General features: G+C 42.7%; 1 protein-coding gene across 1 annotated transcript in view; it reads right to left on the bottom strand.

Annotated features, from left to right (window-relative positions):
• The window catches only part of LOC135515309 (chemokine-like protein TAFA-2), a 58,974-nt gene extending 35,657 nt beyond the window's left edge, over positions 1 to 23,317 (bottom strand). The window contains exon 1 of the mRNA XM_064938996.1: positions 22,853 to 23,317. The gene's annotated coding sequence lies outside the window, so the exon portion shown is untranslated. The remainder of the gene's footprint in view (positions 1 to 22,852) is intronic.
• Positions 23,318 to 24,147: the final 830 nt, after the last annotated feature.

Here is a 24,147-nt window from a genome sequence, read left to right as displayed (position 1 = left end):
TACATAAGTATTCATATCCTTTGCTATGAGACACAAAATTGAGCTCAGGAGCATCCTGTTTTCATTGATCATCCTTAATATGTTTCTACAACATGATTGAAGTCCACCTGTGGTAAATTCAATTGATTGGACATGATTTGGAAAGGCACACCTGTCTATATACGGTCCCACTGTTGACAGTGCATTTCAGAGCAAAAACCAAGCCATGAGGTCAAAGGAATTGTCCATAGAGTTCTGAGACAGGATTGTGTCGAGGCACAGATCTGAGGAATGGTACCACAACATTTCTGCAGCCTTGAAGGTCCCCAAGAACACAGTGACCTCCATCATTCTTAAATGTAAGGAGTTTGGAACCATCAAGACTCTTCCTAGCTTCATGAGGTAGTCACCTGGAATGAATTTCAATTAACAGTTGTGCCTTGTTAAAAGTTAAGTTGTGAAATTTCTTTCCTTACTAATGCGTTTGAGCAAATCATTACCCAAAACATACCTCTATTCAGTGTAAGGGCTATTTGACTAAGGAGAGTGATTGAGTGCTGCATCAGATGACATGGCCTCCACAATCAAACAACCTCAACCCAATTGAGATGGTTTGGGATGAGTTTGACTGCACAGTGAAGGAAAAGCAGCCAACAAGTGCTCAGCAAAGATGGGAACTCCTTCAAGACTGTTCGAAAAACATTCCAGGTGAAGCTGGTTGAGTGTGCAAAGCTGTCATCAAGGCAAAGGGTGGCTATTTGAAGAATCTCAAATATAAAATATGTTTTGATTTGTTTAACACTGTTTTGGTTAAAACATGATTCCATATGTGTTATTTCATAGTTGATGTCTTCACTATTATTCTACAATGTAGAAAAGAGTAAAAATAAAGAAATACCTTGAATGAGTAGATGTTCTAAAACCTTTGGCTGGTATTTTAGAGCACACTATAAGGAGTATAATGACACCAAGATATCTGTTCCATGTACAGTTCCCAGATCATATGGTCTTATAGGTGGAATGTATACAGTTGAAGTCGGAAGTTTATATACACTTAGGTTGGATTCATTAAAACTTGTTTTTCAACCACTCCACAAATTTCTTCTTAGGGCTGCAATCCCGTTAACGGGATCGATATGACAGCAGCCAGTGAAAGTGCAGGGCGCCAAATTCAAAACAACAGAAATCCCATAATTAAAATTCCTCAAACATACATGTATTTTATACCGTTTTAAAGGTAATCTTGTTGTTAATCCCACCACAGTGTCCGATTATACAGTGAAAGCACCACAAACGATTATATTAGGTCACCACCAACTCACAGAAAAACCCAGCCATTTTTCCAGTCAAAGAGAGGAGTCTCAAAAAGCATAAATAGAGATAAAATGAATCACTAACCTTTGATGATCTTCATCAGATGACACTCCTAGGACTTCATGTTACACAATACATGAATGTTTTGTTTGATAAAGTTCCTATTTATATTTAAAAAATCTCAGTATACATTGGCACGTTACATTCACTAGTTCCAAAAACATCCGGTGATATTGCAGAGTCACATCATTTTACAGAAATACTCATTATAAATGTCGATAAATACAATTGTTAGACATGGAAATACCTCTCCTTAATGCAACCACTGTGTCAGATTTCAAAAAAACTTTAAGGAAAAAGCAAACCATGCAATAATCTGAGACGGTGCTCAGAAGAAGAAAAAAAATGTATCCGCCATGTTGGAGTCAACAGAAATCAGAAATAACATATAAATATTTCCTTATCTTTGACGATCTTCATCAGAATGCACTCCCATGAATCCTTGTTCCACAATAAATGCTTGATTTGTTCGATAATGTCCATTATTTATGTCCAAGTAGCTACTTTTGTAGCGTTTTCCAAACGCTCGTGCAGGTCCAACCGAACGGCGGACGAAAACTTCAAAAAGTTATTACAGGTCGAAGAAACTTGTCAAACTAGGTATAGAATCAATCTTTTGGTAGTTGTTATCATAAATCTTCAATAACGTTCCAACCGGAGAATTCCATTGTCTGTAGGAAAGCCATGGAATGCATGTCGCTATCATGTGAAATGCGGGTGACCAGGACCTGGCTCTCTGCCAGACCACTGACTAAACAGCTCCCATCCGGCTCCACAACACAGGAGAATCCTCATTCAAGTTTCTAAAGACGGTTGACATCTGGTGGAAGCCTTAGGAAGTGCAACATAACCAATATCCCACTGTGTATTCAATAGGGGCTGGGTTGAAAATCGACCAACCTCAGATTTCCCACTTCCTGTTTGGATTTCTTCTCAGGTTTTTGCCTGCCATATGAGTTCTATTATACTCACAGACATCATTCAAACAGTTTTAGAAACTTCATAGTGTTTTCTACCTCTGGGCTCCTTTCATCCAAGCTACTCAATACTGCCCTGCAGACATAAGAAGTTATTAACAAACTATAGTTTTGGCAAGTCGGTTAGGACATCTACTTTGTGCATGACACAAGTACTTTTTCCAACAATTGTTTACAGAAAAGATGACTTCACTTATAATTTACTGTATCACAATACCAGTGGGTCAGAAGTTTACATACACCAATTTGACTGTGCCTTTTAACAGCTTGGAAAATTCCAGAAAATTATGTCATGGCTTTAGAAGCTTCTGATAGGCTAATTGACATCATTTGAGTCAATTGGAGGTGTACCTGTGGATGTATTTCAGGGCCTACCTTCAAACTCAGTGCCTCTTTGCTTGACGTCATGGGAAAATCAAAAGAAATCAGCCAAGACCTCAGAAAAAAATTGTAGACCTCCACAAGTCTGGATCATCCTTGGGAGCAATTTCCAAACGCCTGAAGGTACCACATTCATCTGTACAAACAATAGTACACAAGTATAAACACCATGGGGCCACACAGCTGTCATACCGCTCAGGAATGTCTCCTGGAGATGAACGTACTTTGGTGCGAAAAATGCAAATCAATCCCAGAACAACAGCAAAGGACCTTGTGAAGATGCTGGAGGAAACAAGTACAAAATGATCAGTATCCACAGTAAAACGAGTCTTATATCGACATAACCTGAAAGGCCACTCAACATGGAGGAAGTCAATGCTCAAAAACCGCCATAAAAAAAGGCAGTCTAAGGTTTGCAGTTGCACATGTGGACAAAGACCATACTTTTTGGAGAAATGTCCTCTGGTCTGATGAAACAAAAATACACTGCTCAAAAAAATAAAGGGAACACTAAAATAACACATCCTAGATCTGAATGAATGAAATATTCTTATTAATTACTTTTTTCTTCACATAGTTGAATGTGCAAAATCACAAAATCACGCAAAAATTATCAATGGAAATCAAATTTATCAACCCATGGAGTTCTGGATTTGGAGTCACACTCAAAATTAAAGTGGAAAACCACACTATAGGCTGATCCAACTTTGATGTAATGTCTTTAAAACAAGTCAAAATGAGGCTCAGTAGTGTGTGTGGCCTCCACGTGCCTGTATGACCTCCCTACAACGCCTGGGCATGCTCCTGATGAGGTGGCGGATGGTCTCCGGAGGGATCTCCTCCCAGACCTGGACTAAAGCATCCGCCAACTCCTGGACAGTCTGTGGTGCAACGTGGCGTTGGTGGATAGAGCGAGACATGATGTCCCAGAAGTGCTCAATTGGATTCAGGTCTGGGGAACGGGCGGGCCAGTCCATAGCACCAATGCCTTCCTCTTGCAGGAACTGCTGACACACTCCAGCCACATGAGTTCTAGCATTGTCTTGCATTAGGAGGAACCCAGGGCCAACCGCACCAGCATATGGTCTCACAAGGGGTCTGAGGATCTCATCTCGGTACCTAATCGCAGTCAGGCTACCTCTGGCGAGCACGTGGAGGGCTGTGCGGCCCCCCAAAGAAATTCCACCCCACACCATGACTGACCCACCGCCAAACTGGTCATGCTGAAGGATGTTGCAGGCAGCAGAACATTCTCCACGGCGTCTCCAGACTCTGTCACGTCTGTCACGTGCACAGTGTGAACCTGCTTTCATCTGTGAAGAGCACAGGGCGCCAGTGGCGAATTTGCCAATCTTGGTGTTCTCTGGCAAATGCCAAACATCCTGCACGGTGTTGGGCTGTAAGCACAACTCCCACCTGTGGACGTCTGGCCCTCATACCACCCTCATGGAGTCTGTTTCTGACCGTTTGAGCAGACACATGCACATTTGTGGCCTCCTGGAGGTCATTTTGCAGGGCTCTGGCAGTGCTCCTCCTGCTCCTACTTGCACAAAGGCGGAGGTAGCGGTCCTCCTGCTGGGTTGTTGCCCTGCTGCTGGGTTGTTGCCCTCCTACGGCCTCCTCCACGTCTCCTGATGTACTGGCCTGTCCCCTGGTCGCGCCTCCATGCTCTGGACACTACGCTGACAGACACAGTAAACCTTCTTGCCATCGCTCGCATTGATGTGCCATCCTGGATGAGCTGCACTACCTGAGCCACTTGTGTGGGTTGTAGACTCCGTCTCATGCTACCACTAGAATGAAATGAACCACTCCTTTATTGGGGGTGTCTTGCTAATTGCCTATAATTTCCACCTGTTGTCTATTCCATTTGCACAACAGCATGTGACATTTATTGTCAATCAGTGTTGCTTCCTAAGTGGACAGTTTGATTTCACAGAAGTGTGATTGACTTGGAGTTACATTGTGTTGTTTAAGTGTTCCCTTTATTTTTTTGAGCAGTGTATAAATGTTTGGCCATAATGACCATCGTTATGTTTGGTGGAAAAGGGAAAGGCTTGCAAGCCAAAGAACACCATCCCAACCGTGAAGCACGGGGGTGGCAGCATCTTGTGGTGGGGGTGCTTTGCTGCAGGAGGGACTGGTGCACTTTACAAAATGGATAGCATCATGAGGTAGGAAGAGCGTCTGCCAAATGACTTAAATGTAAATGTAAATGTTGGAACATCCCAGTGTTTAATTTGCCGTACTGTAATAATTTTGCCACTATGTTCTATTTATTGCCTCAACCCCTTATCCTACCTCATTTGCACACACTGCATATAGACTTTCTCTATTGCATTATTGACTGTATATTTGTTTATTCCATGTGTAACTCTGTGTTGTTGTTTGTGTCACACTGCTTTGCTTTATCTTGGCCAAGTCACAGTTGTAAATGAGAACTTCTCCACTTGCCTACCTGGTTAAATAAAGGTGAAATTTAAAAAAAGCAAAATTATGTGGATATATTGAAGCCACATCTCAAGACATCAGTCAGGAAGTTAAAGCTTGGTCGCAAATGGGTCTTCCAAATGGACAATGACCCCAAGCATACTTCCAAAGTTGTGGCAAAATGGCTTAAGGACAACAAAGTCAAGGTATTGGAGTGGCCATCACAAAGCCCTGACCTCAATCCCATAGAACATTTGTGGGCAGAACTGAGAAAGCATGTGCGAGCAAGGAGGCCTACAAACCTGACTCAGTTACACCAGCTCTGTCAGGAGGAATGGGCCAAAATTCACCCAACTTATTGTGGGAAGCTTGTGGAAAGCTACTCAAAAAGTTTGACCCAAGTTAAACAATTAAGGCAATGCTACCAAATACTAATTGAGTGTATGTAAACTTCTGACCCACTGGGGATGTGATGAAAGAAATAAAAACTGAAATAAATCACTCTTTCTACTATTATTCTGAAATTTCACATTCTTAAAATAAAGTGGTGATCCTAACTGACCTAAGACAGGGAATTCTTACTAGGATTAAATGTCAGGAATTGTGAAACTGAGTTTAAATGTATTTGGCTAAGGTGTATGTAAACTTCCATCCTGTCTGGTCCCGCGACGGTGAGTTTGTGCCCATAGGCGACGCTGTTGCCGGTGATGTCTGGTGAGGACCTGCCTTACAACAGGCCTACAAGCCTGCAGTCCAGCCTCTCTCAGCCTATTGCGGACAGTCTGAGCACTGATGGAGGGATTGTGCATTCCTGACGTAACTCAGGCAGTTGTTGTTGCCATCCTGTACCTGTCCCGCAGGTGTGATGTTCAGATGTACCAATCCTGTGCAGGTGTTGTTACACGTGGTCTGCCACTGCGAGGACGATCAGCTATCCATCCTGTCCCCCTGTATCGCTGTCTTAGGCGTCACAGTACGGACATGGCAATTTATTGCCCTGGCCACATCTGCAGTCCTCATGCCCCCTTACAGCATGCCTAAGGCACGTTCACCTAGATGAGCAGGGACCCTGGGCATCGTTCTTTTGGTGTTTTTCAGAGTCGGTAGAAAGGCCTCTTTAGTGTCCTAAGTTTTCATAACTGTGACCTTAATTGCCTACCGTCTGTAAGCTGTTAGTGTCTTAACGACCGTTCCACAGGTGCATGTTCATTAATTGTTTATGGTTCATTGAACAAGCATGGGAAACAGTGTTTAAACCCTTTACATTGAATATCTGTTTAGTTATTTGGATTTGTACAAATTAAATTTGAAAGACAGGGTCCTGAAAAATTGAAGTTTCTTTTGTATACTCATATGTTTTTACTTTCCTTGCTTTCAGGCCCACGGGGAAGGGGTGGTATGTGGAGGGGGTGGATGGAGTTGGGGGTGTAGGCCCACCTCTTTATTTATTTGTCATTAACTACCAATTTGACTTACAATATCCTCAATATGGTCATTTGTGTTTCTTACTATTGTTTTTCTTTTCAGTGGCAGCCAAAATCTATTAATAGAATTTGATATTGGACCTGTAAACCTCCCAACAAAAAATGACAAAACAAATAAAAACTTTGTCAATTTTCTTTAAAAAAAATTACAATACACACACAAACACATGCATGCACAGCACGCCTGCACACACACAAAATATACAAACACTTAACTGCCAATTCCATTGACTGCTATATCCCTATGTCATAGCATTTGACTACCAGATACTTCATGCTATTCTTGCTGGTTCCCGGTAACCAAGGAACACTTAGTTTTAATTAATTGAATGGGGTCCTCTTATTAATATTTCTCAGCATTCCTGAGGCCAGTGTTTTCCCTTGAGGAAGACTCAACCCCCCCTGTTTTTCTGTGGTCTTCTTATCCTGTTAGTCTCGCCTGACTCCATGTCAGCCTTATCTCCATCGTCACTACAGTCGGCTGCCTGATAGAGCACTGGCTGTAAAGCTATTAAAATGGCCTCTTCACCAGATAAGAGCAGGAAAGTGGTCACATTGAAAGCCACAGTCTCTGAGGGTAGTCTTTAGGTTACAGCCCCCGTGTTAAATAGCCTGAGGGAGGCAGAGAGCCAGATCAAGCCAGGCTCTGTGTGTGTGTGTGTGTGTGTGTGTGTGTGTGTGTGTGTGTGTGTGTGTGTGTGTGTGTGTGTGTGTGTGTGTGTGTGTATGTATGTGTGTATGTGTCTGTCGCATCTTAGGGTCTCCAAATCTACAATTAGGCGCCACCTGCATGCCAATAGACTAGTTTCAGAACCCTTGACTTTTTCCACATTTTGATATATTACAGCCTTATTATAAAATAGATTTTTTTTAAATCCCTCATCAATCTACCCACAATACCCCATAATGACAAAGCAAAAACAGGTTTTTAGAAATTTTTGCAAATGTATAAATAAAAAAATACAGAAATAAGTATTCAGACCCTTTACTTAGTACTTTGTTGAAGCACCTCTGGCAGCGATTACAGCCTCGAGTCTTCTTGGGTATGATGCTACAAGCTTGGCATACCTGTATTTGGGGAGTTTCTCCCATTCTTCTCTGCAGATCATCTCAAGCTCTGTCAGGTTGAATGGGGAGCGTTGCTGCATAGCTATTTTCAGGTAATTCCAGATATGTTCAATCAGGTTCAAGTCCGGGCATTCAGAGACATTTCCCAAAGCCACTCTTGTGTTGACTTAGCTGTGTGTTTAGGGTTTTTGTCCTATTGGAAGGTGAAACTTTACCCCAGTCCTAGTGCCAGAGCGCTCTGGAGCAGGTTTTTTATCAAGTATCTCTCTGTACTTTGCTCCTTCGTCTTTCCCTCAATCCTGACTAGTCTCCGCTGCTGAAAAACATCCCCACAGCCAGTGGTACCCAATTTTTCTACTTGAGTAAAAGTACAGATACCTTCAAAGAAAATGACTCAAGTAAAAGAGAAAGTCACCCAGTAAAATAGTACTTGAATTAAAGTCTAAAAGTATTTGGTTTTAAATATTTATTTTATTAGGCAAGTCAGTTAAGAACAAATTCTTATTTTCAATGATGGCCTAGGAACAGTGGGTTAACTGCCTTGTTCAGGAGCAGAATGACAGATTTTTACCTTTTCAGCTTAGGGATTCAATCTTGCAACCTTTTGGTTACTAGTCCAACGCTCTAACCACTAGGCTACCTGCCGCACCCAAATATTCTTAAGTATCAAAAGTAAAAGTATAAAGCATTTCAAAATCTTATATTAAGCAACCCAGACAGCACTATTTTCTTGTTTTTAATATATTTACGATAGCCAGGGACACACTTCAACAGTCAGACATAATTTACAAACGAAGCATTAGTGTTTAGTGAGTCTGCCAGATCAAAGGCAGTAGGGATGACCAGGAATGTTCTCTTGATAAGTGTGTGAATTAGACCCATTTTCCTATCCTGCTAAAAATTCAAAATGTAACGAGTACTTTTGGGTTTCAGGGAAAATGTAAGGAGTAAAAAGTACATTCCTTTCTTTAGGAACGTGTCACGACTTCTACCGAAGTCGAAGTCTCTCCTTGTTCGGGGGGTGCTCTGAGGTCGACGTCACCGGTCCTCTAGCCATCATTGATTTATTTGTCATTTTCCATTGGTTTTGTCTTCCTGCACACCTGGTTTCAATCCCATTCATTACCTGTTGTGTATTTAACTCTCTGTTTCCCCTCATGTCTTTGTCAGAGATTGTTTGTATTTCAGTGTTGTATATATTCTTCTATTGGTGTGCGTCGGGTCCTCGTACCCATTTTTGTTATTTGTTACATTTAGTGTTTGGAGTATGTTTCGTTCATTGCTTTTAAATAACTCCATTACACTCAGTTTGATTCTCCTATGCCTGACTTCCCTGCCACCTGTACACACGACTCTGACAGAATGTAGTGGAGTAAAAGTTGTCAAAAATATAAATAGTAAAGATACCACAAAAAAATAGTAAAGTAGTACTTTAAAGTATTTTTCTTAAGTACTTTACACCACTGCTGTACCATCTGCTTCCAACTCACACTCTCAACCACATAGATCCCCTGAAAGCAGCTCACTTTCCAGCCCACTTTCCAGCTCACACTCTCAAACACATACAGTGCCTTGCGAAAGTATTCGGCCCCCTTGAACTTTGCGACCTTTTGCCACATTTCAGGCTTCAAACATAAAGATATAAAACTGTATTTTTTGTGAAGAATCAACAACAAGTGGGACACAATCATGAAGTGGAACGACATTTATTGGATATTTCAAACTTTTTTAACAAATCAAAAACTGAAAAATTGGGCATACAAAATTATTCAGCCCCTTTACTTTCAGTGCAGCAAACTATCTCCAAAAGTTCAGTGAGGATCTCTGAATGATCCAATGTTGACCTAAATGACTAATGATGATAAATACAATCCACCTGTGTGTAATCAAGACTCCGTATAAATGCACCTGCACTGTGATAGTCTCAGAGGTCCGTTAAAAGCGCAGAGAGCATCATGAAGAACAAGGAACACACCAGGCAGGTCCGAGATACTGTTGTGAAGAAGTTTAAAGCCGGATTTGGATACAAAAAGATTTCCCAAGCTTTAAACATCCCAAGGAGCACTGTGCAAGCGATAATATTGAAATGGAAGGAGTATCAGACCACTGCAAATCTACCAAGACCTGGCCGTCCCTCTAAACTTTCAGCTCATACAAGGAGAAGACTGATCAGAGATGCAGCCAAGAGGCCCATGATCACTCTGGATGAACTGCAGAGATCTACAGCTGAGGTGGGAGACTCTGTCCATAGGACAACAATCAGTCGTATATTGCACCAATCTGGCCTTTATGGAAGAGTGGCAAGAAGAAAGCCATTTCTTAAAGATATCCATAAAACGTGTTTACATTACATTTACATTTAAGTCATTTGGCAGACGCTCTTGTTTAAAGTTTGCCACAAGCCACCTGGGAGACACACCAAACATGTGGAAGAAGGTGCTCTAGTCAGATGAAACCAAAATTGAACTTTTTGGCAACAATGCAAAACGTTATGTTTGGCGTAAAAGCAACACAGCTCATCAACCACAACACAACATCCCCATTCTCAAACATGGTGGTGGCAGCATCATGGTTTGGGCCTGCTTTTCTTCAGCAGGGACAGGGAAGATGGTTAAAATTGATGGGAAGATGGATGGAGCCAAATACAGGACCATTCTGGAAGAAAACCTGATGGAGTCTGCAAAAGACCTGAGACTGGGACGCAGATTTGTCTTCCAACAAGACAATGATCCAAAACATAAAGCAAAATCTACAATGGAATGGTTCAAAAATAAACATATCCAGGTGTTAGAATGGCCAAGTCAAAGTCCAGACCTGAATCCAATCGAGAATCTGTGGAAAGAACTGAAAACTGCTGTTCACAAATGCCCTCCATCCAACCTCACTGAGCTCGAGCTGTTTTGTAAGGAGGAATGGGAAAACATTTCAGTCTCTCGATGTGCAAAACTGATAGAGACATACCCCAAGCGACTTACAGCTGTAATCGCAGCAAAAGGTGGCGCTACAAAGTATTAACTTAACGGGGCTGAATAATTTTGCACGCACAATTTTTCAGTTTTTGATTTGTTAAAATAGTTTGAAATATCCAATAAAAGTCGTTCCACTTCATGATTGTGTCCCACTTGTTGTTGATTCTTCACAAAAAAATACAGTTTTATATCTTTATGTTTGAAGCCTGAAATGTGACAAAAGGTCGCAAAGTTCAAGGGGGGCGAATACTTTCGCAAGGCACTGTAAATACCCTGAACGCAGCTCACTCTCCAGATCCCAATCATTTGAATTCTGATCACCTGTTCACACACCTGTATGTCATTATCACACACTATTAAGTTCAGTTCTTTGCACCCCATCTTTGTGAAGTATTGTTTGCTTTATGACACACTTCTAGTCGGAGCTCTGTTTAATCTTCCTGTGTATGACAGTTTTTGCCTGCGACGCCTTTTGCCTCTTCCCTAGTGTACTTTAGCCTATTGGATTTCCTGTTATCAACCTATTGCCTGATCTCCCGGATGACGTTACTAGCCTTTTCCCTGCCTGTACTGTTGCCTAGTTTGGACCCCCTGTGTATGATCTTCTGCCTACCCCTGGACCCAGCTACCTGCCTCCTCCCGTGGTCCTTTAATAATAAACACCTGCTGCGCCCTGCGCTTGAAACCAGCTCTCTGTCTTCCATCGTGTTCATTACAGAATACATCACCAAAAACGACAGATGGATTCAGCGGAGCTGCAGCTACGTCTAGCCCGATAGGAGGAACGAATCGATGAACTCCTTCGCCAGTCCATTCCTCCTTCACCAATATCAGGTGCCACAGCCTCCTCTCATTCATCTCCCACATATCCATGCCTAATAAATACGACAGGTCCCCAGGGAAATGTCAAGGATTTCTCATGCAATGTAACCTGTACATAGACCATCACCCCGCTGACTTCACCTCTGACAAAGACAGGGTGGACTTCATCTCCCTACTCACAGGCAAAGCTCTGGATTGGGTCACAGCCCTATGGGCTGCTCAAAGTTCTGATCTGTCCTCTGAATCACGTTTCCAAGCAGGAGGTGTTCGACCATTCAATTTCAGGTGGTCACACCGGGGACCTGTTATGTGAGCTGCAACAGGCCCGTCGCTCCACCATTGAGTATGCCCTGGAGTTCCACACCATGGCTGCCGACAGTGGATGGAGGGAACCAGCTCTCCTTACAGTCTACCAGTGGAGTCTTAATTGGATGTTACAGACCGAACTGGCCTGCAAAGGAGATTTAACGGACCTAAACCAATACATCCAGATGTCCTTATCCATTGGCAACCTACTGGTCTCTCGTCCACCACGGTCTAATAGCCCCGAACCCATGCAACTCGGCCGCGCTCCTCTCACGCCTGCCGAGAGACATCGGAGGTTACGTGAAAACCTGTGACTCTATTGTGGAGTAACCTCCTACTCAATAGCAGTGCCATTCGCCCCCCACGAAAGGGTGACTACAACCCCCCCACTTCCACCCGGGTAAGTATCTCTACATTTTTGAATATTACCAAAAGGCAGTTTGGTATCCCGGCTCTTCTTTCTGCAAATGGGGTCACTCAGTTGACTTGGGGGCCGCAGGTAAATTCATTGACGAACAATTAGCAAAACAGTTTGTCAAACTAATCCCTGTTAATCCTCCCTTTAGGATTAATGCGCGGACAACCTCTCGGGACTGGTCTTGTGACTCACATGACCAAAAGTATCACCCTTCAGATTGGCCTCCTTCACTCTGAGGTCATTCAGTTAATGGTGTTGTCTTCGCCTAAAGAAGCCCTCATCCTCGGTCACCTTTGGCTAACCCTTTACGATCTCCTGGCGGCAAGGGGAACTGCTGTCATAGTCTCCCGCCTGTTTTAAGAACTGCTTCAATCTACCATGTCGAACCACCTTTACAGAAGGATCGGAGTCTGCCATTCCAACCCACATCCCACCTGTATATGCCCAGTTCCAGAGTGTCTTCAGCAAGAAAAAGGCCTCCATTTTGCCCCCACATCGCCCGGAGGACTGCACAATCAACCTCCTTTCTGGGGCCTCACCCTCTAAGGGTCGGATCTATCCCTTTTCCATTCCAGAGAATGAGGCTATGGACACCTTTATCGAAGAGGCCCTGACATGGGATTCATCCGTCCATCCACATCTCTGGCTGCAACCAGTTTCTTTTTTGTGAAAAATAAGGATGCTAGTCTCCGTCCCTGCATAGTTTACCGACCCCTCAATGACCTTACCATCAAGAATCGCTTCACCCTTTTTCTGATTCCGGCCGGACTATAACAAATTGGACAGGCTACATCTACTCCAAACTGGACCTATGTAGTGCTTACAACCTGGAGATGAACGGAAGATGGCATTAATCACCGCTAGGGGTTACTACGAATACCTGGTTATGCCCTACGGTCTCACCAATCCTCCCACAGTCTTCCAGTCCTTCATGAATGAAGTTTTCCAGGAGTGGTTTCGACGGAGTGAGCAGGTTTGGGAGACCGCAGATTTGCACCTACATCAAGCTTCCCTCTCCCAGAAACGGTTTGCTGACCGGCGTTGCCGACCTACTCAACTCTTCCACCCTGGGCAACGTGTGTGGCTCTCCACCCAGGACATCCGGCATCATGATCCCTGCAAAAAGTTTAGTCCTCGGTTCATAGGTCCCTTCAAAATAACACCGCATCAATCCTGTCACCTACCATCTCCAGTTGCCCCGCCATTACCGGATCTCCTCATCCTTCCACGTGTCCCTTGACACCGGCGGTGCACCAGCTTGTGCGGTCCAAGCCCTCCTTGACTCCAAGCGCCTGGGTGGTCGCATCCACTACCTGGTGGATTGGGAGGGGTATGGACCCGAAGAATGGTCCTGGGTCTCAGGGCATCCTCGACCCAGCCGTGATCCTGGCTTTCCACCATAACCGTCCTGACTGCCAAGCTCCACGTTCCTGGGGGAGGCCCCCTGGGTACTATAACGTCTGCTTCCAACTCACACTCTCAAACACATAGATCCCCTGAACGCAGCTCACTTTCCAGCCCATTCTCCAGCTCACACTCTCAAACACATCGATCCCTGAACTCACTCTCCAGATCCCAATCACCTGAATTCTGATCACCTGTTCACACACCTGTATGTCATTATCACACACTATTTAGTGTTTTTGCACCCGATCATTGTGAAGTATTGTTTGTTTTGTGACACACTTCTAGTTGGAGCTCTGTTTTTCCTGTAATTTAATCCTCCCGTGTGTGATAGTGAGACAGGCAAAAACTAACAACACCTATTCCCTGCCTGCCTCACTAACAACGCCTTTTGCCTATTCCCTGCCTGTACTTTAGCCTGTTATCAACCTATTGCCTGATCTCCCGGACGACATCACTAGCCTTTTCCCTGCCTGTACTTTTGTCTAGTTTGGACCCCCTGTGTATGACCTTCTCTCTGTCACCCATCATGTTCATTACAACTGCCCACAGCATGATGCTGCCACCACCATGCTTCACCGAGGGAAAGCAAAGTACAGAGAGATCTGCACCATTGCGCTCAGACACTAGGACTGGGGTAATGTTTCACCTTCCAACAGGACAAAAACCCTAAGCACACAGCCAAGACAACACAGAAGTGGCTTTGGAACATGTCTCTGAAGGCCCGGACTTGAACCCGATCGAACATCTCTGGAATTACCTGAAAATAGCTGTGCGGCGATGCTTCCCATCCAACCTGACAGACTTGACATGATCAACAAGTGGATCTCCCAGCAACACAATGACTCCAAGCGCACATCAAAATCCACAGAAATGGTTCATTGAAGACACCTATCTTTTAGAGATTTTATTTTAATTACTTGTTTTTTTTCCCTCTGATCAATTGTAGAGGTATAATAAAAATTGAAGGTTATCACTAAGCAATGGACCCTGGGACAGAACACCCCCCTTTGCAACTGGATCCTGGTCTTCCTGATGGGCTTGGCCCCAGGTGGTGAGGGTAAGCATCAATACATGCGCCACGCTGACCCTTTACAAGGGGCCCCCACAGGGGTGGGTGGTTAGTTCCCTCCTGTACTCCCTGTTCACCCTCCACTGCGTGGACGTACACGACTCCAACACCATTATTAAGTTTGAAGATGACAAGACAGTGGTAGGCCTGATCACCAACGACAATGAGACAGCCTATAGGGAGGAGGTTAGAGACCTGGCAGTGTGGTGCCAGGGCAACAACCTCTCCCTTAACGTCAGCAAGACAAAGGAGCTGATCGTAGACTACAGGAAATGGAAGGCTGAGCATGCCCTCATTCACATCAACAGGGCGTTAGTGGAGCGGGTCAAGAGTTTCAAGTTCCTCTGTGTCCACAACACTAAGGATCTATCATGGTCCAAACACACAAACACAGCCTTAAAGAGTGCACTACAACGACTCTCCCCCCCCCCGTGAAGAGGGCATGACCACACCTCTTCCCCCTCGAGCTTGTAAAGATTTGCCGTGGGCCCCCAGATCCTCAAAGTTCTACAGCTACACCACCACTTGGTATTGCAACTGCTTGGTATCCGACCACAAGGCGCTAAAAAGGGTAGTGTGTACAGCCCAGTACATCGCTGTGGCGGAGCTCCCTGCCATCCAGGACCTCTTCAGCCACCCAAGCCACAGACTGTTCTCACTGCTACCGCATGGCAAGTGGTACCATTGTACCAAGTCTGGAACCAACAGGACCCTGAACAGCTGCTACCCCCAAGCCATAAGACCTCTAAACAAGACAGCTAAATCCCTAATCAGATGGCTATCAGGACTAAATGCATTGACCCTTTTTTTTGCACCAACTCTCTTGCACTGACTCTATGGACACACACTGGCCACTACCCAAACATTCATACATACAGTACTTACACTGACACCCCAAAACACACACAATACTTACGCCCACACACATGTATACGGACGCCCCACACACACACACTCACTGCTGCTGTTGTCTATTATCTATCCTTGTTGCTTAGTCACTTTACTCTTACCTATACTGTATGTAGAGTACAGGGCTACCTCAATTACCTCGACTTGGTACTTCTATTCCCTGTAGAAAGCCATGTTACTGTTCTACTCCCTGTCTATAGCCATGTTATTGTTCTAATCCCTGTATATAGTCATGTTATTGTTCCACTCCCTGTATATAGCCATGTTATTGTTCTACTCCTTCTATATAGCCATGTTATTGTTATACTCCCTGTATATAGCCATGTTATTGTTCCACTCCCTGTATATAGCCATGTTATTGTTCCACTCCCTGTATATAGCCATGTTATTGTTCCACTCCCTGTATATAGCCATGTTATTGTTCCACTCCCTGTATATAGCCATGTTATTGTTCCACTCCCTGTATATAGTCATGTTATTGTTCCACACCCTGTATATAGTCATGCTATTGTTCCACTCCCTGTATATAGTCATGTTATTGTTCCACTTCCTGTATATAGTCATGTTATTGTTCCACTCCCTGTATATAGCCATGTTATTGTTTCACTCCTTGTATATAGCCATGTTATTGTTCCACTCCCTGTATATAATCATGTTATTGTTCCACTCCCTGTATATAGCCATGTTATTGTTCTAATCCCTGTATATATTCATGATATTGTTCCACTCCCTGTATATAGCCATGTTATTGTTCTAATCCATGTATATAGCCATGTTATTGTTCTAATCCCTGTATATAGCCATGTTATTGTTTCACTCCTTGTATATAGCCATGTTATTGTTCTAATCCATGTATATAGCCATGTTATTGTTCTAATCCCTGTATATAGCCATGTTATTGTTTCACTCCTTGTATATAGCCATGTTATTGTTCTAATCCATGTATATAGCCATGTTATTGTTTCACTCCTTGTATATAGCCATGTTATTGTTTCACTCCTTGTATATAGCCATGTTATTGTTTCACTCCTTGTATATAGCCATGTTATTGTTTCACTCCTTGTATATAGCCATGTTATTGTTTCACTCCTTGTATATAGCCATGTTATTGTTACACTCCCTGTATATAGACATGTTATTGTTCCACTCCCTGTATATAGTCATGTTATTGTTCCACTCCCTGTATATAGTCATGTTATTGTTCCACTCCCTGTATATAGCCATGTTATTGTTTCACTCCTTGTATATAGCCATGTTATTGTTTCACTCCTTGTATATAGCCATGTTATTGTTCCACTCCCTGTATATAGTCATGTTATTGTTCCACTCCCTGTATATAGTCATGCTATTGTTCTACACCCTGTATATAGTCATGCTATTGTTCCACTCCATGTATATAGTCATGTTATTGTTCCACTCCCTGTATATAGCCATGTTATTGTTCTAATCCCTGTATATATTCATGTTATTGTTCCACTCCCTGTATATAGCCATGTTATTGTTCCACTCCCTGTATATAGCCATGTTATTGTTCTAATCCATGTATATAGCCATGTTATTGTTCTAATCCATGTATATAGCCATGTTATTGTTCTAATCCCTGTATATAGCCATGTTATTGTTTCACTCCTTGTATATAGCCATGTTATTGTTCTAATCCATGTTTATAGCCATGTTATTGTTCTAATCCCTGTATATAGCCATGTTATTGTTTCACTCCTTGTATATAGCCATGTTATTGTTTCACTCCTTGTATATAGCCATGTTATTGTTTCACTCCTTGTATATAGCCATGTTATTGTTCTAATCCATGTATATAGCCATGTTATTGTTCTAATCCATGTATATAGCCATGTTATTGTTCTACTCCCTGTATATAGCCATGTTACTGTTTCACTCCTTGTATATAGTCATTATAATTTTTACATGTTATTTATATTCCTTATTCACCGTGTATTCCTTTTAATCTTATTTTTTACCTCTGCATTGTTGGAAAAGGACCTGTAAGTAGCCTTTCCCTGTTAGTCTACACCTGTTGTCTACAAAGCATGTTACAAATACACATGTATTTTACTTGAACAGGAAGTAAGCTATCTGCTAAACTATTTGCACTAAACTATTTGCACTATTTCAACGTTATGTTGAAGGTATGTGTGATGCCAGACATTTGTAAAGGGCGCTAGTCTAAATCTCTCGTCAGGTATTGACAGCCTGGAGGTTGTGATGTCACCTTGTCTTTGACCTAAAGACAGCAATTGCCTCCAGGAGCTATAACCATGGCTTTAGCTCAAAGGATTAATGCTGTCAGTTCTGAAGAGCCAGAGACCTACTGGTAAACAACAGTTTGATGTAGCTACAGATTTGCCCCACAAACCAACAAAAAGCAATGAAAAGAGTTTTCTTCCTACTGTCAAAAGTGTATTGGTATTTGTGGCGACTTCTCTGGGCCTTGCTGGCAAGCTGCGTGAAGGCCGCATGTTTTTAAGCCACTGGGCCACACGCAGAGCCCTGCTAAGACCCTGCAGGAGAGATAAAACGGCCTTGGTGGGGAAAAGGCGGACGCAGACCAGCGGTGTGAAACAGGATCACAGACGGCTGGAGGACAGCCCATGAAGGAGGGGGTGGAAGAGGGGGGGGGGGGGATGTGAGAGCCACCGCACCAGAAGAGAAGGATTCTGGGACAGCAATGGCTGCCAGCCATCTTCGAAGACAATCACAAGTATAGAGAAAGGGAGAGGTTATACATACAGTATGTTCGATTGGTGTGCACACATGGAGTCCGCATGTAATGAGCATGGAATCCGTAATGAAGCATCCCACTGGGCACTGACGTCAATTCAACGTCTAGTTTTGATTTACATTTGGTTGAGTTGTCAACTAACGTGAATTCAACCAAACACCTTGTCATTAGATTTAGGTTAAAATTTGGGTGAAAAAAATACGAAATTCCCTTACACTGATGACTTTTTGAAAATCCAATCAGTTTTTCACATTGATTCAATGTCATCACATTTCATTTTTGGTTAAAAGTGCGTGGAAACAATGTTGATTCAACCCGTTTTTGCCCAGTGGGCTTGGTCAACAACATGGAACTTAGAAGAGCATCAAGTTCAATAACCTACTGTTTTATAATTGTGTAAGTAATGTTGTCTGTGAGTCTAAAAAGGTAGCGGCCTCACATCTCAATTGCTGAAATGTTGACAACGGCAAAGACCTTCTCGGCCACCCACTTAAAACCATCACCATCCACAGTAAACAGACGATTCACAGGGCCAGTTTGATAGGCCAATGTAGTACCCTTTAGTCAGTAGAACACACAAACAGGAAGTGACTCAAAGCATGGTGAAATGCTCTATATTTCACAATAGCTAATCCTACTATAAACCTCTTTCCTCCTACTAAATTGAAACCACCACTTATAGAAGCATGTGATGCACAACACAGTGCCAAACAGCTGTGCTTCACTCTGTATTATTTGATGGTGAAATATACAATGTACCTCTCCAGAGACAAGAGGGGAAAGAGAGAATGAGAGAGATAATAAAAGAGTGAGAGAGCGCAAAAGAGATGGAGAAGGCAGAGAGATGCGAACATTGTCGAAAACACCACGGACAATGTGTTAAATTGGAAAAGGAACAAAGCCTTCCGCCTCTAAACAAAGACTAACGAAGGCAGACATGATGCTAACGAACGCATCCGCACGGTATTGGCAAATGGATCCTGAGAGGACCTATCAAAACCCTGGCACTACAGTGCCAAAGCCCACAAATGGAAGATTGGATAGAGAGCAAGGGGGAGAGAGTAGGAGAGAGGGAAATAACATCTATGAGGTGTATGTTAAGAGTGTGTGTGGGGGGGTTGTGTTAGATAGGGAAGGTGGTGAGGGGCGGGACTTGCTGTTATTTTGGCATTTCTGCTCTCTTATTTATTCTGCGGCTGTTGAATTTGTTTAAACTCCAATTGGAAAAGGCTGATCAAAAAGAATGGGGCAGGCAGAGAAAGAGGGGAAAAAAGCCCTCGCTGCCGACTTACATCAAACGCAGGCACAGCGGGTGCCAATCAACGACCAATTTTTTTTCATACATTTCTATAGTTTCTGGAGAAAGGAGCGAGAGCTTGGCCTCTGAAGTCTTTTGTTTTGATCACAAAGAAAATGGAGCCCAGAACAGTCGAGAGCTACAGTATAGGTTCTCTCTTTGCGGAGTAATATAAAATGTATCACATTATAATGTCTTTCAAGTGACAACATGGATATGTCACAATGATATTAAAAGTTGTGACAAAAGTACTTAAGGTCATAGGCTACATCTATTTAGTTTGTCTGTGTGTCCTTCTGAAGGATATTCTACCCAAGTAATCTAGGCCTGATTAGAGAAATTGTCTACTAGATGAAATCCAAAATGTATTGATTTTATAGAATCACCATTAGGACTATAGGTCATGTACCTGTGACCCTTATCAATCTGTGACCATGGAATGAGTTTTACAGCTCAGAAATGTCAGCTGAACCACCAAAACTAAACATCAGCACGTCGTCAAAAGGTTGCTGTCAGTGAACTAGGAGAAGGGTTCCCAATCTTGTTTTGCATCCGGGACACCTTTTGTGATAGCAAATATATCAGGGACCCTCTCAGAATACAAGAACACAACTCCTATTTAGAGTGTGACTAAAATAGCATACAAGCAGTTTTACTATGACTTCTGCAGTGCATGGCCAGACTAATCAAGTCTCGGACCCTGAGAAAGAACATTTGACATTCTCTGGAATCAGAGAGAACATTTTGCAGTTTTAAAACTAATTTCTTGCAATTCTACACATTTTGCCATAGGGCAGAGGAAAAGAGCTGTCACGCCCTGGCCATAGAGAGGCTTTTATTCTCTATTTTGGTTAGGCCAGGGTGTGACTAGGGTGGGAATTCTAGTCTATTTATTTCAACGTTTTTTGCAGTATCTCCTCAGACTCCACTTTGGGAACCCCTGAACTCAGATGGCTCATTGACTCTTACTGAAAGGTCAAGCCAGACACTACAGAAAAGCTCCAGAGGGACTTGAACCACAATGGTTTATGGGTTAATATAGCAGCAGGTCAATGTAGGGTTCATAACCCACCAATAAGACATTTTGCTCATTTAAAGGCCTAATCTGTCATTTCAACAGTCTAACCCCTGCCACTTTATTTGATAAAATAAAGGAATGAGCTGAGGGAAATGTAACCACTCTCAAATTCATAGATAGATGGATCAATGGTAATGCCCTGAATGGGAAAGGGCACAGTACACACCAGGGATGTGACATTGGAGAATCATCATCCGGCTCTGGCCAGACAGCTGCAGACAGTTGGCACCAGGTCACCCAGCTGGAGAGGGCATTCCTCTGTGATATGTCCCCTCACAGTGTAGCCAGTCTGATAAGAGCCAGGGATGTACCCATCAATTGTCTGTCTGAGGGAGTTGAGGCAGTTATCAGTAGATGTTATTGATGTTGATTAACTACTATGCATGCACCTGTGTGTGCGTGTTCACTAACGTGTGTGTTCGTCCTCCTGCGAGTGCAAATTCTTCCTGTCTTTGAAATCCGTATGCCCTCTCCCTGAGGTGTAATATAATTGTCACTGGTGACAAATGCTCATGTCATCTGATTAGTCAGTGTGAGACGAGATGAGCAGGAGAGATACAAATATGGGATATTTTAAGAAGTAGCAGCCTGACAAACAGCTTAGATATTCTACTGACTGAGATTTATGATAATGTCATACCTGAACACCACAATGCTCTTCAGACTCCACATTTACTTGATATCATTTATAGTGTATCATGGTAAGTATCAAGGCTGTCATTAGCTTGCCATGGCTGCCAGTAGGATGAGACCACATTTTGAAGTCCATTTTATACCAAGCCTCTCAGTAAATCTTTACGCTCCTGGTGGTGATGCAAGAACACCTAGTGCCTCTGAATTGGTATGGAGGGGTGTAAGGTGCAGGCACACATAAAAATAGAAAGAGACGGACAACCTATTTGATTGAAAACCCAGGTTTTGATAAGACCAAAACACATTTGGCTTCTCCACAGTGAGAGAGCATGTTTGTAGTTTTGCATCCCTGTTGTTTTTAAATGCCATCATAGATTTAAGTTGGCCTACATAAATCCCCTATGCTTTTGTTCTGGTATACTGTCTTGGGTTTAACAGCTAGTCATTAGGTTGCATGACTATCCAGAGGACACACTTGCCCTTCTGATGCTTTCAGCCTGTGAATTTACAAGCCTATTTAGTATTGGACCTTGACAGTGGACCAATGTTGAAGCAGCAACTCTGACTTGTATGGCAGCCCACTGAATAAACAATGGTTGCACTGTCGGCAGACTAATGGATGTCTGTGCATAAAATGAGTGGATGGAGAATCACCATATATAGTTTTCCCTTATTAACGGCCCCAAGACCAAATAGACAAACTAATTTGACAGTTGAACCATATTTAGGGGACATAAGGACTAAGGGATGTCTAATTTGTAATTATAATCTAAATAGTTACAATGATGCCAGAAACTTCAGTGGTTAAACTTTTGATCTAGAGAAAATAAATAATGAGCGGATGCTGTTGGCATAGCCTAATAAATGCTGGTCCACACATCATTCGAGGTGCACTTTCTCGAGATGAGGGCGATTGACTGGCAATTAAACTCGTGCTGTGAGCTAGTATGATCAACATCAAGACTAAAACGAACCCAGTCATTATCGCGCGAATTATTTCAGACCTGATTGGATATTGATGAGATTCAAGTTAAGAACTTCTTGAGATTGCCCACTGGGGGAAAAAAAAGTGGTTGAATCAACGTTGTTTCCACATCATTTCAACAATAACAAATGTGATGACGTTGAATCAAGGTGGAAAACTGATAGGATTTGCAAAAAGTAATTGACTAAGGAAAGGTCCTCTTTTTTTCACCCAACTTTTAACCTATATCCAATGACATGGTGACATTGTTTAATTCACATTGAATTCAAGTTAGTTGACAACCCAATCAACTGTAAATCAAAACTAGATGTTGAAAATGGCATGTGCTCCTAGAAGGTGAGCTCCTTGTAGACTAATTATATTGTAGCACACTAAAGAAAAAAAGTGTCAGTAGCGAGGATGCCTCATTGACTCTTACTGAAAGGTCAAGCCAGACACTACAGAAAAGCTCCAGAGGGACTTGAACCACAATGGTTTAAAGGGCGCACAAAATTGACCAAGTATGCTAAAATCATGATTTTCATACCTGCTGCCCGCTACCTTCGCGCCCTCCAAATGTTTTAAGGTTGCCCTTTAATCCATCGGCACTGCTACAATCCAGCGGTGCGTCTGTCCGCGGGCGACATCAACACAGCCTAGATGTGTGTAGGACTGGTCCAATATTGCTTGACACAGTGATAGATATCCGACAATTAAATCCACGCGCACACAAACGCAACACTGCTCGTTTTCTTGGAACAAATAATTGACTGTAGATTGATAGAGCACAGAAAATTATTCAGTGCTTTCTCTTCCTCTTATGCTTTCTGATAGAGTCAGACTATGTATTGTCCAACGTGTGAATACACTGTCATTATTGTTTCCCAGTCTTAACGGAGTGTGATCACCCTTGAAGTGAGAGAAAATAAAATATCATATAAAATTGAGTAATAAACTCAAAATTGAAGTGAAATTGTCCCGACTTCTGCCTCAGTTGCGGCACCAGTCTGTATTCCACTGAGTTCCATCAGAGACTGACTGCATGCACGCCGTGCGCACTAACTTATTATCATACAGACACCTACCGACCGCAGCGCTCATCACAGACTCTGGAATAACCCATCATAGTGGCACACAAGGCCACTAACACCATCAATCGCCACTGGCGTAAACACACTAATAAGCCTACATTGGTCAATCACATTAAGGGACTACACAAAAATGTCTTTGCTCAGTTTTACGCAAATAAGATCAACGGGAATTTCGATTCATTGAACTGCATCATGTCGTTAAATATGATTTTTGAAAGTTGTAGGAGACATGACATCATAGCCTAGGAGTAATATTTGCATTGGTCTATTAACGTGCAAGATTTAATTTAACTTTGGCAGATGTGAGCCTTAGGGGACAGTTTTGCACAAATATATATATTGTATACCGTTTAATTGTCATGTGGGAACAGGTGTGTTTGGATATCGCACAGACTTAATTAAATGAACCTCTTAAAAGGCCCAGTGCAGGGAAAAACGTGATTGTCTTGTGTGTATATATATATATATATTTTTTTTTTTCCCACACTATGAGGTTGGAATAATACTGTGAAATTGTGAATATGAGAAATTACTCTTTGCTAAGAAGCAATTTTGACCATTATAATTTTAAACAAAATCACAGTAAGGGACCTAATTGTTACCCAGAAACGATTTGATATTGAGATAAAAATGGCTGCACTGGACCTTTTGATTCCTTGTGAACTTCAGTAGAGCTGGACTTGGACCCCAGTGCAGTGAACTATGTTGGTTTTACAGTCAGAAGTGGTGCAGCATTGCCACCATGTGGATT

Source organism: Oncorhynchus masou, chromosome 27 (genome assembly GCF_036934945.1).
Source record: "Oncorhynchus masou masou isolate Uvic2021 chromosome 27, UVic_Omas_1.1, whole genome shotgun sequence".
NCBI lineage: Eukaryota > Metazoa > Chordata > Actinopteri > Salmoniformes > Salmonidae > Oncorhynchus > Oncorhynchus masou.
Note: the sequence above shows the minus strand (reverse complement) of the source record. Positions and strands in the feature narration are given on the sequence as shown.